This window comes from Buteo buteo, chromosome 7 (genome assembly GCF_964188355.1).
Source record: "Buteo buteo chromosome 7, bButBut1.hap1.1, whole genome shotgun sequence".
Classification (NCBI taxonomy): Eukaryota; Metazoa; Chordata; class Aves; order Accipitriformes; family Accipitridae; genus Buteo; species Buteo buteo.
In genome coordinates this window covers 38,793,372-38,812,600 of record NC_134177.1, presented here as the reverse complement: position 1 = coordinate 38,812,600, position 19,229 = coordinate 38,793,372, and the positions used below count along the sequence as shown (strand labels likewise).

Here is a 19,229-nt window from a genome sequence, read left to right as displayed (position 1 = left end):
TAAATTGATGCCTGGATCTGACACTGTTCAGTTCACCCTGACCTCAAAACACAGCATCTTCCTCCCTCTGTGCAACAGGGGTTCAACACTGCCTGCTCAGGGACTGCTGAAGGATGATGCAGTGTTAAAAAGAGCACCACAAATTCTGTTTCCTAGGGAGTTGTATCCAGCTGAAGACTGTAGGAATCTTTCAGGCATTTCACTGTTCCATATTTACTCTCCATATGAACTTTTAAAGGGAAAAATGGTCTTAGAAAGGCTTGGGACCACAGTCCGAGATGGACCATCCTAGATGATGAAAACTAACACCAACTAAACTGGTGTAACAACAACATGGCTGTCTGGCATCATGCAAGTTAGCCTTGCTGGCAGTCCTGTGAAGGCTTCTAAGATTTCTTCTTAGGGTTCAGGTTTCTGTACTAAGTTGCGGTCAGGCAAGCTACCTGCATCCTGGACCTCCAACATGCCAGTCTCCCCAAGCTCTCTACTCCATCACAGAGAGCATGCAGCAGCTCTGAGGCTCAGTCTCCACATACCCCCTCCGCTGACCCACTTCTCCTCCAAAATGACCCAAGCTTTGACCAGCACTGCCCCTGCAGCAGCCCAGCTCTGAACCAGAGCAGTCCTTGCTCAGCCTCAGAAACGGTCACAGGACAAGGATCCTTCAGGACCAAGCATCACAGGCAGGCAAAGGGAAAGAATGGCACTAGACAGATGGCAGGAAAGAGACTGAAGATGAGAGAAGCAGCATTAAGTCACCTCATCCTGGTATGGGCAGAACTAATGACTGGAGCCCCTCACCTTTCCCTCACCATAACATCTTCCCCCTCTACCCAGGCATCCATTTCCATGAAAACATGTAACAAATCTTTGAAGCCTTAATCACAGCAAGGCACTTGAGTCCAGGAGGACAAAGGCTCCAAAAGATGATAGGTGGCAGGGTGGGAGACAGGACCAACAGACAGAGATACACAGCAGATGTCTGGCTTGTCTTTCACACAGGGTCTAGTTTCAGAAGGAAACCAGGTTAAACAACGTTTGCGGTTTTTTTACAGCAAGCTCTGATTTCCATGGTTCTAGTCCCACCTCCTGGCCCTAGCTGACACCAAGACCTCCCATCTTGAGAAGGAGCTGCAAGAGATAATGATGAAACTGCACTCATGTGCATTATGGACTCATGACTGCTCTTCCTACCTGAACCAGCGCTAAATTTGAGATGTACATCAAGAGCTTCTAGAAAGCAAACCAGCAGATCGTTTATAGAAAAAGCCATGCTGAGTCAGGCCACATATCCACCTTGCCCTGATTTCTGTCTCCAACAGGGGCCAGTAGTGGATGCTCAGAGAGGTGCTGGTGCAGAAATTAAGAGCTTAAAAACAGTAATGATAATAAGGAAAAGTTTAGAGTTTGTCCCCCTGACAGCACCTCCCAGCTTCAAGCAGTCATTCAGGGAGCCCTGAGAGAGCATCTCCAAATTCGTCTACCACCATTTTGAAGCTATTTATTTTTTCAGCCTCCACAACACTGTAGGGAATTCAGCTCTGCAATATGACAAGCATTGCACAGAAAGCACTATCTGTGCCATATCTGCTGGCCACCCAGGGAAGTTCAGGTCCCCCAAACACCCATCTCATGGTGTCAGAGAGGATAAACCCCCCACACACACACTCACGGCCCCATGGTAGACCTTAACACAGGGTCAACAGAAAGCCATCACAAATGCTCAGTAGTGTTACAGAACAAGAAGGAAGGGCAAGGGAAGAACCTGTCCTCTTCTATTTGCTTCTGTAATCCCAGCCCAACCTCTATTATTTGGATTTAGAGAAAATAGCCAGTATTCACTCTTGATATAAAAGGTGGTTACACTTGCAAGAAATCACTTGGTAATAATTTAACTGAAGGAGGAAGAAATTTAGAGATTGATGCAGCTGTGATTTGACACAGGCTGACCTGGGGCCTGAGGAGAACCTTAACAACATTTCCTTCAGGCCAGCCTGTTCTCCTTGGTTCACACTGTAATTAGCTTTCCCTTTTTGACATCCCGGAAGAGAGCCTAGACCAGCACTTGAAAATTTGGCCAGGTTATTACAACTTTTCAATATTAATTGGTGCCATTGCCAGGCTATAGAGCTCACTGTCCCACTGTGCTTAATGCTGTAAGGCACACTGAAAGACAAGCTTTGGCTCAAAGAGCTTATAATCAAAGCAGGCATTAAAAAGAGAGCTTAAGAAATTATCCCCAAAAGGCCAGTGCATTTAAGTAGGTGCTGAACTCCCTTGAAAGTCTAGCCCCAACTGGCACCTGCACAAACAAGCCTACTGTGTCTGTTTAAGGAGTAGCAGCAAGAAAAACCCTAACAAGTGACACATGAGGTGTGATTTTTCAAAATGCTCATAAAATATAACAGCATCTGTAACATACTGACCACTCAGTAGATGAACCACACTCCCAGATTTAAAAAAAAAAACAAAACCAAAAAAACCCACACAACATTTTGCTCCTTCCTTAATGCTTCCTTTCATTTATCTTCCAGGTTTGGAGCCTTCCAAATTCAAGGATTCAGCTGCTTCTCTGTGATCCCAAGGTATTTCTATATGCCCTTTATAAAGGACAAGGTGAAAGTCACCCAGTTACAGGCCTCCAGCAGGTCTTGAAGGCACCCAAATACCATGCTCTGGCTGCACACAAAGCTCTTAATTTGACTCTGTGAAACTTGCCCAGGGAGCATGATACAGAGAGCTCTGAAAAGCTGCAGGCAAGGTGGGATGATGAGCTCCCCACCACCCCTTCATGGGTGCACAGCTTTTGTGAAATCTTATTCCAGCTAAACTGAACAGCCAACAGCTCTGCAGCCCTCCAGAGAGGGGAGGGATGTAGGATCAGGCCTCATTCCTGACAAGCTCTGCCTCCCTGAGCGCATGGCCTTCCCCTGGGGAGACAGTCAAAATGAAAGGAAGAGCACCAAGGGCTGGGTCTGAGGTCCTGGGAAACACAAAACAAGCTGCTCTTCTGCATCTCCAATTACCAGCAGTATTTCTTTATCTTAGCCTTAACAAGAAATTAAAATTGCCAAGGACTAATTCACACTGTTCTTAAAGTGCCACCAAGGAGTAGGTGAGCTCTGCTGCACATCCCATCAGCCATGCAGGAATCAAGGGACAAACAGGGCTGGAAAACTAATGCCCATATTAGTCAAACTCAAGAGCAGTGCTGGCTTTCAGCCAGGGGTTACTCCAGATGTGCTCTCCTGAAAGGGCCACAGGTCCCAACAGGAAAAACACAAGCCTGCAGATTTCCAAAGGGAAAAATGCAGTGCTTCACTCCCTTGAATTCCCTTTATTCAGGCTGAATCCACCTCATGCCACCGACTCCAACCACCCTCCCAGCATACCAGTTCAGGGAAACTGGTCAGTACCCATGGGAGTGGGAAGCACCATCTCACCCACCCATTTGGGAAGAAAGCATGAGCCTCACAGCAAAAGCTGTCCCCCATTAACCCAAATAGTGCAAACAAAGGTGCTGGTCAGTCCCATCTCCCTACCACCTGATGAGCAGTGTGACCGAGGCAATCTGTGCCAAAGCTGGTAACAGCAATAGCAGCCCCATAGCATTATGTGAACTATGGATTTACATCCTCCAGCAAAACCACCAACCCACCCCCCCAACCCCAAAAATCCATTCAGTGGTTTCTTCTTGGAATTGGCCAATGCACCAGCCAACCTAGAGGACAGGAGAAGGATGCTACTGCCTGGGAGAGACCAGCAGCAGTACACAAATGCACTGCAGAAGGGACACCTACCCTTTAGTTTGTTCCCTTCACTCCCAACCTTCCTTTTTGTTTCCCCTAAGATGATGTCTGCAGCTAAATGAACACATTACAGCAGAAATTTTATTCTTTATTTGTCCCTTGGGTGTTTTGCTGACCCTACCAAGAACTATATTTAAATGTGCAATTTCCTGGCTAGGCTCATTTGCAGTCCCTTCCCCCCTGGCTGCCTGTGCAAGTCTGGCCCAGAATCCAATTAGCTACTACCACCCTTTAAATCAAAAGAATTAAAAAACTTACACAAGAAAAATAAAATTAAGGATTTTAATTACATTATTCTTATTATATGTCTAAATACTTACAATTCCCATGCTCTCTGGGAGGTGGGCTTGAAAGGCTAGAAAAGTGACAAGTTTCCAAGCAACAAAATTGTAGCCAGAACAAACAGTTTTGACAGGAAAGAGACTCTGCTCACCCTAATCATCAGAGCATATTTGGTTTAATACACTGCAGAGCCAGATGTAAGACCTGCCTGGCACCAGGGGAAAGAGCAGCTACTCCCCAAAATCTGCAAGAGGTGTAGCAAGCCCAACAGCTTCCAGCTTGCTACACGAAGGAGCAGCTGCAGTCCATCTGGTTTTAATGCAAGGAACCTCCTTTCATCAACATCGCCCCCAGATGCCCAGGAGGTGTTATCACTGTAGTTTTCAGAGGAGTCTAAAAGTGAAGGGACCCAAAGCCCACAGACACTTCAAGAATCCCTTCTACTAGGGCCATAGCTTCTGGCAGTTCCAGTATGGTGAATGAGACTGGGAGGAAGAACAGCAAGACTGTGGTTTACACTTGGTCAGAGACAGCCATCTCCCACAGACAAGCCCAGAGAGCACCCAGCTCTGTTTCTGAATAAGCGACCCAGCAATCAGAAGACTGGTTTGCTTCTAGGATTTTGCTGGTGTCACACTTCCTCCTTGACCACTTTCAGCTGGTCACAGTGACAGCCACTGCAGCAGCTGTACTGTGTTCCCAACAGCCCCAGCTTTGCATAGGAACAAGGCAAGGAGGATGTGGATTCCCAAGGCCATATAGCCCAGGCCTTCACCATGACAAAGGGGTGTTTCACTCCTTTCCCTGTCACATTCTTTAAGGCTCCAGCTCTTGCAGGTCAGGTTCCCCACTGAGCACTGCTGTGGTTGCTCAGACTTAACAGTGACCTCAGAGCATCTTCAGAGTCCCTTTTGGACAGGCTTCTCCACACCCCCTCCTGCTCAGCAGCATGTGCTCCAGCTCTTGGCTTCCTGCCTGCCTCCAGGAGCTGCTCAGCTGATCCCCACAAAGCCTTTGGCTCTGATGAATCTCCACAGGACTGTCTAGCCAGAAGACAGGGCTGTGCAGGGCAGGAAGAGCCAGGCCCTGTGAGGTTGGAAGCCATCAGGAGAGCAGATATGCCACTTGCCTCAGAGCTGGCTGACTGCAGGCATCTCAGCCTGGACACAGGAGTTCCCAACTGCCAGCACTGCTCATCTTGGGAGATACCAAGGCCACAGAAATGTTCAGAGGAGGTCAGGCACTTTCAAATAGACAAGCTGTTGCTAGCAATGGTGCTTCTCAATGTCAGCAAGTAAGGAGTGGCTGGGATGACTTTGCTTCAAGGTATTAACTGTCCAGGTACAAGCAAGATGCCTTCAGCTGCTGGAAGGAGCTCAGTCCATCCCGAACAGTGCAATCACCTGTACCTGCTCCTGAAAAACACAGGGGCTTCACTCAAGCCTCCTGCCCCTCAGGAGCCACACTTGCCACCAAATCAGGGGACTGCAGAAATCCCGCAAATGAACCAAAAAAACTCTTTTATGAGAGAGTGTTAGACAGCTCAGCTTCCTGGGGAGTGGAGCAGGAAAGGGACTTAGTATGAGTCACAGGCATCTTGCCAAGAAAGTAGAACAAGAACTGCAGAAGCACCGAGTGATCCACAGGTCATGACAGTGGAACAGACAGCTTCAAAGAGGCTCACGTCAGTACACCTGCATGGTGGGACAGGGATTCTCTACAGGAGGGAGCACTGGCAAAATGAATGTATTAAAGAACAATGATGAAATATCTTTCTTCATTGACTCCCCAATCCCACACCCTTCCTTTAGAGGGGAACAGACAGACATGGACAGAGCTGCCAAACACGTTTGCAGAAAGCCATCAGCTAGGAAGAGCAAACTCCCTAGGAGATGAACAACTCTGAGCCATCTTCCTGTTCTCTTGCATGCAGCTACACTGATTAACTTGCAAAGACACTCTGCAGAGCTCCCTAACATGCTAGAAACCAGTTTGATGGTGAAGTGTCAGCACATTTCTAGGTTAATAAAAGCTGGGGCATGGAAGGATAGAGGGAAAGAAGGAGACTGATTGTCTTAGACAAAGAAACTGGAATGGATTTCACAGCAGGACAATGTTTCAGGCCAAGGAAATATTTATTCATACCTAAAGAGCATGGAATATTAAATACTCTGGAAGGTTTCCTTTCCTCCACAAGATCTTAGTGGAATGAGACTCTCAGCACTTTGCAGTAACCACAACACACCCTCAATGAATCCAGGTGTGCTTATCCAGCTCACAGCAAAAACTCAAAAGTACCCTGGCATTACAGCCATGCTTTTAGCAGGAGGCTGATGCACCCACTGTGAGCAGCAAGCAAGGGCAAGAAGCCTCAACCCTGAGAGCAGTGAGGGCCAGGGACCTCTCTGGGAATGAAGGGAGGGGGCTTCCCCCAGGAAGCTGGGTAGGCACTGAACTAAAGGCAGCCCAGCAACATGCTACTCTGGAGTCAAATCAGAGACATTACCTTAGCTAACAACAGCCCTGTGGCCTTGCATCCCCAGAGCATCTGCAGTTTTTGACTCAGATCTGGAGGCTCATTTTCCACTGCTGTGGCATTTCAGACTAAGTTATCACCTGTACCTGATACTGTTAAGAGAAAACACTGGTCCCTGCTGAGAAGTTTATGCTCTTAACACAAGAAACAGTGAGGCAAACAGACAGATGTTTGGACGGGCATAGGGAAAGCTGTACTGGTTTTGCTCATTCATTCATTTGGTGGCTGGGAGAGGATGTGCCACAGAACTGACTCCCACAGGTGGGACATAATCTTATAGTGCCCTTTTGCATTGTGATAATCATTCTGGATGGCAGACAGATACAGTGGCAGAAGATCCTCTTCTAGCAGGGGTCCCTTTGAGCACCCCAATTTCTCTCCGAGAGTCCACATCAGAGCAGCAGATCAGGCTAAGACTACCAGCTGCATCTAGCACATGAGGAGGTCCAGAGGCAGGAGAAAAGCTCCATTGATGCCTGTGTGTTGCCAGTACCATGGTGAGGAAGCACAAAGGCAGGAGCTAGTTGAGAGTAACTTGACAGAGCTGGATGCGGTAGCAGAACAGCATGGGAGCTAGTAATTAGAGCCAGCCTCAGGCAGGTATGCATGGACACAGTGCTCTGCAAAGCTGTGCTCGCACATTTTTTTTTCCCCGCTCCTGCCTGATTCCTTCAGCTTTAGCTACTGTAGATATGAGAGCCTGCAACTGTGGCCTTCATCAGGCTGTGCCCATGCTACCTGTATATAAAAAAATCCTATCCTCACCAGCTCTTCTGTGGTTTTAGGACTCACTTCTATTCTATAGAATAGAAACCTCAACTACTGCCTAGAGTGGGAGGGGGGGAAGGAGAGACAGACACCCATGATAAAGTCTGTCATGACTACAAGGGATCAACAGCAAAATAGTCTTTGAGTTAATACGTACACCATCCAAAAGCAGGGTAAAGCCGAGACAAACTATGGGGTGGCTGGTCTGAGCTTTGCTGCACTCCCAAGACTACAAGATAAAATTGTGAATAATCTCTGCAACAGAGAGACAGCTGAGAAACACAAGCCACCAGAAGGAGGACAGCAGCATCTGACTGCAGAGCACTGCTCCAACACAGTACCAAACTGGCAAATGTAGGCACTAAAGTCCAGGTCACTAGGGTATGATGATCTCACACCCCTTGGTACAACTGATTCACACCTTCACCACAGTCAACAGCAGTCACAAATCCAACACTTACACATCCTCAGAAGGTGTTATTCAGCCTGGGCTACCACAGCACTACTTTATTCCTCCTTTTCCCACCCCAGCTGAGCCCCTCATGTCTGCTCCTAGTTTAACACCCATGCTAAGCACTCAATGTTTGGGTCTATCTGTGAATTGGAGCTCCAGGTTACCAAGGAAATCTGTAGCCAGAGGTAACAACTGAATGAGTCTTCTTTCTGTTAATTTAACATCCTACATACCAAATCATCCTTCTCCAGTTGAAAGCCTTGTGGGGCTGTAGGACTTGCTTCTACATAGCATGCTTAGAGTTCAACAGCCATACCAGAAATCCACGTAAAGTGAGAATACCAGAGACGAAATTTTTTTCCTCTGAAATTGAAGAAAACGTTATCTGCACAGTTGTGCAAAATCAGGAGTCTTGCCCTGCACAGTTTCCCTATGGGAACAAGGGACCTAACATCCATCCAAAATGTGTCATTAATGCTTTGTCCTCACAAGCTCACACAATTATGGAGCCACTTGGCTGAGAAAAACAATCAGCACACCCCAGAAACTTTCCTGGGGTATTGCACAGGAACTACAGGTTTCAGGAAGCTGCTCTCTTCCTCCCACATTGGCACACAGCTCTGTGCTCCCGATGGCTTAACACAGAACCCTCTGCCCCATCTGCTCTGCAGCAGGGACTCCCATCGAAACCCCAGGCTGTTCTGCCAGCTGAAAAGCATGCAACATAGTCCTCCTCATTTACACTGGTGTGAGTGAGTGGAAACTACTGGAGACAGGGAATTGCAGAAGGCAGCAAAAAAACTGAGGTAATGGAATTTGGCTCCACTGACCTCAGGGGAACAGTTGCCACTCAGCACCAGTTCCAGCAGAAAGGAAGGCTGGACTTCCAGAAGGCTGTCCAAGACATTGCCTATATCGCAGAAAGACACATATTCAAGTGCTGCTCCAGCAGACAGTGGCACATCACAGCCTCACTGTTTACACTCACACCAGAATAATTAGAGCAGTCACTGTTAACTAGCTAACAACTTCACCATAAACTCTCTGAACAATACTGAAGAATTAATCACAACATTTCACAGCCTTCCCTGAACACAGCCACCAATCTGCAGAAACACTGAAACCACCCCAGAGACAAACAGGCTAAATTAATCCCACATGGCTTCTGGCAAAAAGAACTACAACTATTTGAGGTACTCACCCTAAAATAATGTCTGCCCAGGGCAGCAACCCAAAAGAAACAAGTCCTCAGCAAACCACACCTTTATCCACAAGGCATGACTCAGCTCATATGCTGGGTGTCATCAAGAACTAAAATACAAGGGTTCATATTCAGCCAGGTTCACTCCCTGAACCAGCAGGTTTCTGTGCTGAGCAGCTCCCAGCTACCACGGGACAGCCTTCCCTTTCAGCTGCAAGCCTCAGCCCACTGAGAAGCTGCGTCCTCAAAAGGTTTTGACCTTTTGGGAGAACTTCCCTATCCAGGGACACCAGCACATAAAAGCAATAAAAAAAAAATTCTCCAATGTCATGTACTTGACACTTAAAATGAAGATTTATGCTTCTCCCTCTGTTTCTGTCCATATCACTTATGCCAAAAATAAAACTGAAGACTGCGATGGAACAGGAAAATGTTTCTAAAGACTTAACCCAGTAGGAAAAGTGACCAAATCCAGACTGCAAATTCCTAAGCAAGTTAGAACTGCAAGTTGTCCAGTGCTTGACTGCAACGCATCATTAATGATGAAGTCTATAAAATGACTGTATTTGTATAGGGTACAGGGAAAAAATAGATGGAAAGCAACACAGTAGCTGGAAAATAGGAAAGGTTGAGTCAGATTTCCAGATGGATTTTTTGATAGCCCTGATGTTCGGTTCTGGGGGAAAAAAATAAAAAATGCTACACTTGCTAATTCATAGCAACCCTTGAAGTAAGGCACAAGCCTTCCCTAGGAACCCATGGGAGACCTCCCTGCTTCACCACATCTCTGGCTTCATCCCTTCTCCCCTTTGCCTGTCACCAGGTGCCACTTCTTACCCAGACCAACACCAAGGGCCCCCATCTGTAGGACAGGCAGCTCTGGGCCCGAGACATACTACACTTGCTGGTGCAGGGCTGACACTGTCACCCAGGGCCTGAGCAGCTCTATTTCTTGGCAATTCTGCAACATCCTCCAAAGGAATCTGCAACATCCTGGTCTGGTGCAGATGTCCCTAACTAAGCATCTTTTTCTGTGATTAAGGACTCAATCCTTAAAGCCACCACCTGTGGCCAACTACACAAGCCTAAGAAACATACAAGTTTCTGAAGAGCTGGAAACACACATGTATACTTACACCTCACCCACCACCACAAATCAGCAGCCATCCTCCCACACATCCACAAAAGTCACTGCAGCTTCTTCCCACTGTTATCTTTTAGATTAATATCCTACCCCAATTTATCAATTGTCAGGATTTCTTCTTTAGAAGATTTCAGACATTTTTCTCCAACCATGCTAAGCTTAACCATTGTCTTAATTAAAACAACATGCTTGACTACATGATATTATTTGATATCATTCATTTATCTGCTGTACCCAATGCTTTGATGCTTTATCTATCACAAACAGCACTAACCTTCAGATCTGCCACGATTACTGCATTATGCCAACAACTGCTTCTGCACACTTCAATCATCCCCACCGCTTTTGCAGCCAGCTACCCACATTCATTTCTTCAACCACATATTTTCTGATGACTGGGTCACCTCCCTGCATGTTGGATGCTTGCTTCTCAAAGCAAGCGACATCCTGCGCCAAAAAATAAAGGACTGAAGATCACAGGAGAAGAAACCATGAAGAGAAAGACATAAGAGGAAGAATTTTGATAAAGGTTACTGCATACCTAGTTTTCCCCAGATGTTTCTGCTTTCCTACCTTTTAAGGCACAAGCCAATAACATTTTATCTCATACCAACTTTATACTTGGCTCTTACACTGACAGCTCAGGCCTCACTTCAATCCAAAAGACAAAGGGGTATCATAGAATCATACAACAGTTTGGGTTGGAAGGGACATTAAAGATCATCTCGTTCCAACCCCCCTGCCATGGGCAGGGACACCTTCCACTAGACCAGGGTGCTCAAAGCCCCATCCAACCTGGCCTTCAACACTTCCAGGGCTGGGGCACCCACAACCTCTCTGGGCAACCTGTTCCAGTGCCTCACCACCCTCACAGTAAAGAGCTTCTTCCTTACACCCAATCTAAATCTACCCTCTTTCAGTTTAAAGCCATTACCCCTTGTCCTGTCACTACATGCCCTTGGAAAAAGTCCCTCTCTGGCTTTCTTATAGGCCCCCTTTAGGTACTGGAAGGCTGTGATAAGGTCTCCCTGGAGCCCTCTCTTCTCCAGGCTGAACCACCCCAACTCTCTCAGCCTGTCTTCATAGGAGAGGTGCTCCAGCCCTCTGATCATCTTCGTGGCCCTCCTCTGGACTCACTCCAACAGGTCCATGTCCTTCCTATGCTGGGGGCCCCAGGCCTGAATGCAGTACTCCACAGGTATGGGTAACTTGCCTCCTCACTGGTTCTCGGCAAAAGGACAGGCTCAGCTTCCTGTCTTCTCCAACTGCCAAATTTCAGCAGCGGTGGCAGGGCTGAGTAGCAGCAAGCATCTGCCAGAGGCTGTGCAGGAAGATGTCTCCCCCCCACCCCAAGTTAGAGGTGGGTAAAAACACACCCAGAAGCCTTGTTTGCCCACCTTCCTTCACACTCAGGTGTCAGGAGAGCTCCGGCTATAGCCTGATGCTGCCCAAAGGTAGGGTCTGCTGCTGAGCCCACACAAACCATCTTCCCTCCCACCTTTTGCCTAGTTACACTGCCTAACACTGTGTGCTCAGCATCCACACAGAGCCCTGAAGCAGAGTGTGATCTCCCACATAAGCAGAGCCTGCCTTCCCCTACACCCAGTGTTTGTCAGTGCTTTGAGCTGCTGAACAGACCCATTGACACTCCACCTGCACTTTAGGGCAGAAATGGGTATGCTCTCTCTAGGCATCTTCCCAAGGCAGAGTAATTGCACATATTGATTTCAGATGTTATCAAACTGCCTTCCACAACTCCAGCACAGACAAAAATCTTCACACTGAGCTCCCCACCAACACACATCCCTTCCCCTCCACTAGCTTGGCACTCCCCGATTTGTATCAGATTTACCCTCTCTGTCCCTCAGCCAGCCAGATACATTCTCTGGAGACCCAAACCACCCCACTAATAGTCCACAGAAGCCATCCAGCAACCCCCAGCCTTTTCCTGAAGCCTCTTACAAAAGGTTTCTCCTCCCCCTGCTCCCAGAGAGCAATGACCCTATAAAGGCTCTTCTAAGGCCACCACTGACACTCCACAGAAGACCTGGCTTTCAGACAGGACTCTTCTTTCCACAGCTCAAGAGGGGCTGGCACAAATGACTGGGTTAATACACTCTTCAGGAACTTCAGGGAACAAACACCAGCAAGAAGAGATGCTGTATTCTGGCAAGCAGACCCTTGGCTGAAGTACAGAGTGACGCGCTCAGCATAGTGCCACCTCTTCAAACCCAGCCAAGGTCTAAACCACATAAGCACCTGTGGTGACCGCTACCTAAACATTGCTTCTTCCTCCAGCAAAGAGAACACTGCTACACTGTCCTTCCAATATCTCCTCTGCTGCAGGCTGATGAGATTCCCACTGTAGCCACCCCACAAGAGCCCATAAGGGAAGAAAAATCCCACATTCCCTTCCCAGCAAAAGAAAGTTGAGCCTTGAAAGTCTGGTTAGTGCAGGGGCAATTAGCTGTATCAGACGAAGACATTTGGAGCTTAATGAACACTGCAATTAGGGGGCATAGGGTATCTGTGCCCCCAGCAGTACAGGCTCTGAAACCAATGGCAGAAGTAAAGCACCAACAGGCTGTGTGAAGCGATGGGGGCACCTCACCACGCTCTGGGGCAATGCTGGAAGAGATGAGGTCCCCATGCAGCTCAGCTCCAGAAGAGGCTGGATGAGCAGCTCTGCCCACCCCTCCTGGGCCAGGAGCTGTCCTGGGAGCATATGCACCCACACATATCCCACTCCAAGCATGCCATCTCCAACCCACAAGACACATCCCAAAAGCAAGAAGAAGAAATAGCTGGAGACAGTTCCACATTGAAGGCACTTCATGCCAGTGAACACAGCTTGCCTCAAAAAAGAAAACTGTCAGGACCCAGTGGCCCAGCACCTACTGTGACTTAAAGCCCAGCCTTCATACTGTATCAAACAATAACATGCCTGATCTCCTCACTGGAATGACGAGGCTGGTGCTTATGCTCCTGGTTGCTAAGACCTGGCCTTCTCCAGGCAAAAGCCAAGGGAGCAAGTCCGGGAAAGCAATTTATTGCTATGCCTAGAGAGTAGTCCGATTCACAACACACACCCCAGCCTGAGCACAGGGTGCAGTACAGCAAGCTGTGCCATGCGCAGGGACATGTTGGAGCACAGCCCCAGCGCGCTGGCTTTAGTTTTTCTCTTCAAGCAACTGAGATAACGGCTCTCTGCTTGCCTTATCCAGTTTCAAAAGCGACACTTCAAAACCATCCCATGCCAAATGCCAGAACAAATTGAAGCTGCCAGAGATGCCTCACAGGGAGGAAATTAACACATTATGGGAAGAGGCACTGTAAGCTTAACTTTGAACCACAGACTATTGTAAATAGAAAATCAACAGTTTCCTACTAAACAAACCTTTTCCATTAAGTAACAACTACAACAGAACGGTAATTTTAGCTCCATCAGGGCAGCTGAAGAAAGTAATATCCCTGCAGGATCAGCAGTTTTCCTTGTTCACAGCATACAGGCCTTTGAGAGCTGCAGTCTGTTCTCCCTCAGAGCCAAGGTAAGCAGAGAGAGGAAGATAAGCCCCTCTTCATGCCAGTCTGGCTGCAAGGTGTGTGCTCTGAGACACTGCCAGGGCAGGACAGTTCAGACCAAAGCACTGACCCACGAGAAAGTCCAAACTCTGAGGAGCTCAGACTGATCCCCAAGGGCAGCAAGGAGGATTAGGAAGCAGTGACAAACCTGCATGGAGCTCACCGCGCTTCTTACTTTCTCCTCTGCCCTCTCTTTCCCTCAAGAAAAGAGAGAGAACTGATGTGATCTGTAAACTTCTCAAAATCCCAGTTTTTAGAAGGTTGGGGTTTTTTTCCCATTTATTTTCGGGCTTAGTAAAAGCAACAGCTCCGGAGCTGCGGCTGCCCGGCACCACGGCGCATCCCCAGCCCCGCTGCGGCGGCGGAGCGCAGCTCCCGCAGCCCAGCGAAGCGAGGCAGCCGCCCGAGCACGCCGACCCGGGAGAACCCACCCGCAGCGGCGACCTACCCCCCACCCGGTGACACACCTCCGACACCGGGAGCTCGGACCCCATCCGCGTCCCCTCCACAGCCGCCGCGGGACGCTGCCCGCGCAGTAAACCCGCCTGTCCCTCCCGCCGCGCCGCACCTGCCCCAAGCCGCTGAAGGGCCGGGCTGAAGGCGGGCGACCCGCGGGGCGGGCAGCGCGGCCTAAGGCGGCCCCTCACACCGCCCCGGCGGCGGAGACCCCCGGCTGAGGCGACGGCCCGCGCGGGAGCCCCGCGGCCGCGGAGGGGAGGGGAGGGGAAGGGAAGGGAGCGCGGCGCGCGCGCGCCCGCCGCCGCCCCGCGCTCACCTGCGCCCGCCGCCGCTCAGCTCCAACGTGCCTCTGTTTGCAGCGCCCGGCGAAACTCCCCGGCTCGCGCCCTATCAGCGCGCGCCACCCCCACGCCGCCGCGGCCGCCCGCACCCCATTGGCCGCGCGGAGCCTGAACTCCACCCCAACTACCCGCCCGCGGGGTGTAAATAACCGCCCGCGCGCCCGCTCCCATTGGCTGGCGGCGGCCGCGCCTCCCGGGGCCCGCGCGGCGGCCGTTGGTCGCTGCCCGGCGGCCGCCGTGTGGCCGTGAGGGTGAGGCGGCGCTGGGCGCCCCGAGGCGGGGCACCGGGTTGCCCCTGTCCTGCCAGGCACAGCCGTGGTTTTTGCGGCAAAAAAAAAAACTTTTTCGGGGGCGTGTGGTGTCCAACCAGGAGGACACCTGGGCTAGGGGCAGGCTCTTGGGTAAAAACCCGCGGATTTTTGCCAATATAATCTGGCAAAGTGGTGCTGACAGGACAGGGAGCGGAGGGTCTGCTGGGCCCGGAGAAGGGGTTGTGCCAGGTAGAGGGCTGGGGTGTGAGGGATACGGTGTGGGGACGGGCTGTGGAGGACCCTGATGGTGTGGGGACAGGCAGCAAGTTGGCTGCTCCCTGGGTCATGGGCGGTGGAGCTGTGGGTGCGGGTGGTTTTCCCAGTGCCGAAGTGCCGTGCCCATGTTCTCCCCAGGCACCGAGGTGGTGGTGGTGGTGAGAGCGCACCTCCTGGGGCAGGATGGCCTTGTTCTCCAGGGTGCTGGCACAGGGGCGCCTGCTCGCCCTCCATGTGGCCAGGTGTCCCCTCATCCAGGCTCCATCTCTAGGTTAATAACGGTCAACCTTGATCATATGCACAAGCGTTTTCTGAAGTCTTAGAGCAATGAGGAGAAACGCTGCACATCACCTAATCCACTGCCATCACTCAAGGAATTCCGACAAGCAAAAGACCTCTATGTTTCATGACTCATATTTTGGCTTTTACTTTTTCCCCATTCTCTTTTACCTACTTGGCTCATGGTTGACCATGCCCTGGGTCGAGGGGTTCCCACTACAGCCCCGCACCCAGCTGTGAAGTGCGTTTCCTGTGGGATTTGTGAGGATGTTGATTTTGTGACAAGTGACCCGCAGCCGGGCTCGCTGGGCTCTGCTGTGACCCTGCTCGCGGCCAGGGTCCCCACCAGGGGATCTTGGCTTTAGCCGGAGAGCAAGAGTTGGATAAAATGCACATCCTGACTCAACCCACTGCTGACTGCTGCTCCTTCCTGCTGTGACGACAAGCAGAGAGAAATGCCTGCGCCTACTTCCAGTGGGTCTCAAATAATCCTCTGCTCTGGAAACAAATTAATTTCTTACCATGGGTTTCATATCTCAAAACAGCTCTACATATTAATAATGCAGCTTGTGGTTTACCACCAACTTTGTTTCCCATCCCCAAAAAACCTTGCTCAGGTTGTCACTGTGTTTAGAGAAGTATCAAAATGTAATTAAGAGACACTAATCATTAAAACAGCAAAGTCGTCTTGTAAGCCTTGCAAAGACCATGAACTTTTTCACTTATTCATTCTGTGGGTATGTGTCTTACCGTCACACATACCCTACTGCAATTTACCATGTGCATCCAAGTCTTACGTTTCCTGCAGAAATGTGCTTTGTCACCCTGGTTGGTCACAGGCACCTGAGCAGCTCTCTACAGATGAACAGGTTTATCCAGGGCTAATGCCCTTTCACTTCCACCTGAAATATTTGTCCATTCTGTGTGCCAATTTTCAGTCAAAAGTACTTTGAACTAAAATGTTTTAAATTTCACTTGAAACCTTTGAGACCTTATTTGCCTACTGTTAATCTTTAAATTGGGTAATAAAATAATGGATCTAATTACATGACCACAACATACTCTGTCCCCTTATTTATTTTGCAAGGAAGAAAACAAAAAGAAGTGTTTTTTTCCTTTAACCAGCAAGCCAAAAATTCAGTACTTGTGTGGTTCTAAACTTGGCTATTAAAGAGTTGTTACATTCAGTGAAATTATTAGAAAGCTAGAAAGGATTGTTCTTTCAGCTCGTCACAGGGAAAATCCAGCGGAGAAGATCTTCCATGAATAGGAAACAGTGGGGCAGAGAAGGGCTCTTGGACCAGATGAACAGCAGTGTGACGTGAACCAGCAGGAGGGTGGCCGAGCCTGCCATATTTTAGAGTGGCCAATGAACATGTTTTATAGTTTTTACTATTGGCCATTTGTCAGTTAGTCTCCTTCAACACGTTTTATTCATAATTCTAACAGTGTTTCCATGGTTTCATATCTTGAAAACTATTATTTGGTCCAGTTTTGCACTTCAGGTATACACAATTCCTTCCCGCAGCAGCCAGAGCAAAGAAACTGAACCAAAAATATAAATGATGCATTGAGGGCCCATGATTTCTCAAGGCCAACAGTTGGGACAGCATTTCTCCACCCTTGGATAAACCACCACCAGCTGCAAATACTTTTTCATTTCTCTTTCCATGCAGAAAGCCTTTCTGACAGAAATAAGAAGCGAAGAAATTGCTAGGGTTTATTTTCAACACCAAAGACTGGCACAAAAGGTTTCCAGCATCTCACGCTGCCCAGGTTTTCTGGGACTTCTCCCTTCCAGCCCATGTTCTGTCTCTGCTCAAGGCAGTGGAGCTTCACTTGACTAAAACCCAAGGCATTTAGGAGCAGGGATTTGGCTGGTCTTTCTGTTGCAGTTCCGTGGTTCCTTTGTGTGTCCAAAGATGGGCAAAGAAGCTGGTGAAGGGTCTAGAGCACAAGTCATCCCCAGCTGAGGGAACTGGGGTTGTTCAGTCTGGAGGAAAGGTGGCTGAGGGAAGACCTTATCACTCTCTACAGCTACCTGAAAGGAGGTTGTAGCGAGGTGGGTGCTGGTCTCTTCTCCCAAGTAACAAGCAATAGGACAAGAGGAAATGGCCTCAAGTCGCACCAGGGGAGGTTTAGGTTGGATATTAGGAAAAACTTCTTCACCAAAAGGGTTGTCGAGCACTGGAACAGGCTGCTCAGGGAAGTGGTTGAGTCTCCATGCCTGGAGATATTTAAAAGATGTGTAGATGTGGCACTTAGGGATGTGGCTTAGTGGTGGACTTGGCAGTGTTAGGTTAACAGTTGGACTTGATGATCTTAAAGGTCTTTTCCAACTAAACAATTCTATCATTGTAACAGGACAGCAGAGAGCCTCATCGCCTCAAGTTCATGCTTCCAAAGCTGTTGCCTTCTTTCAGCAGCTCTGGATATTAGCTAATGATCACCAGTTAGATATCATCTCAAGACTGCTCATCTGCAATCACCGATTAGATATCATCTCAAGACAGCCACCAGCCTGAGCTCCTGGGCTGTCTGTTGGCCATGGGGGACTCTCAGGAAAAGTAAGATGTGCCCATGAGCAAAAAAGCAAAGCCTCCACCCAGCCCTGAGCAGTGAAAGCCCCAGCAACCTCCTTCTTGGATGCCCGGGTGTAAGTACCCAGGAATGTGGCTGTGCCTATGGAAAGACTGTGTTCCTGTGGCTCCAGGCCATGAGAGATGCTCTGAAAGACCATAATATATGTCAGATAAAACATTGACCTGATTCACAGGGGCTTTCAATTCAATCAAGCAGGGCCTTGCTCATACAGAGACAACTTAGCTTCTCTTGAGCAATGAGTAAAACTTCCAGCCTCCTGCTCCTCTTGCTGTAACTCACTGGCTGAGAAGTATTTTCAAGGGTTTCAGAAGTCATTTAGGCTGATTCACATTTGGCTTTGAGGTATCTAGAAGATCCTGACTGTTTGGAAAGTGCTGAGGATTGTCCCCTAAAGACCTGTCTCCTTTAGCATCAGGCAGTTTAAATCACCAGTGACGTCTGAAACACAGTTTTAGTGCCAGCATCAGGGTTTGAAACTATCGCCTCTGGCAAAGACTGCTAGCACTTGACCTAATGAAATAACCTGGTTAGCTAGTCTCAGTCAGAAGTTGCTATTTCTTCCAGAAAACAAAACAAAACAAAACCGTTTCCCTTTTCATAATACACAAGTGATTGCACTGCAGACCAGCAATGACCAGGGCAAAAAGAGTACCAGATAGTATCTCTCTGGTGCTTAGACCATGATGGCTATAACAACATTAAAATAAGACTTTGGTATTCTGTTCAATCATGATTGGATGTAGTTGTTTGGTAACTGTTATTTCCCACGTGTTTTCTGGGTGGAAGGACTGGGAGAGTGTTTATTTAATCTGTCCTTGAGTTACAGTCATGAGAGGGAGGGAGACTTTACATTTCCCCAGGCATTTCACAAGTATGTTTAGGGAAAAAAAGAGTTGAAGCCGTAATTTCTTTTAAAAACGGCTTGGGCCAAATCTCATTGTGGTGCCACAAAGCTGAACAGGATCTGTGCTTGGTAGCGGTAGGCAGAGCTCTGTTAACTGGAACAATTCTGATTCACCCCTGCTAAAGAGCCCATCTGTTGACAGCGCTGTCGCTATATTCAGAATCCAGTTGAACACTTTTGACTTTTATGCTTTCTAAAATAAGGCAATAAAGCAATTAGAAATAGATAACAGAAAGAGAGAGCACTTCACTAAAGAAAGCAAAAGAAAATAGCCTGGCATAATTAATACAGAGCTGGCAGCAGCGAAAATGAGCTGTAACAACCGTAGTGTCACCAGGA

The 19,229-nt window shown here is 48.6% G+C and overlaps 1 protein-coding gene across 1 annotated transcript in view; it reads right to left on the bottom strand.

The window, feature by feature from the left end:
* CAMKK1 (calcium/calmodulin dependent protein kinase kinase 1) overlaps positions 1 to 14,594 on the bottom strand; it is a 110,883-nt gene extending 96,289 nt beyond the window's left edge. Inside the window, exon 1 of the mRNA XM_075032493.1 lies at positions 14,552 to 14,594. The gene's annotated coding sequence lies outside the window, so the exon portion shown is untranslated. The remainder of the gene's footprint in view (positions 1 to 14,551) is intronic.
* Between the last annotated feature and the right edge of the window lie 4,635 nt (positions 14,595 to 19,229).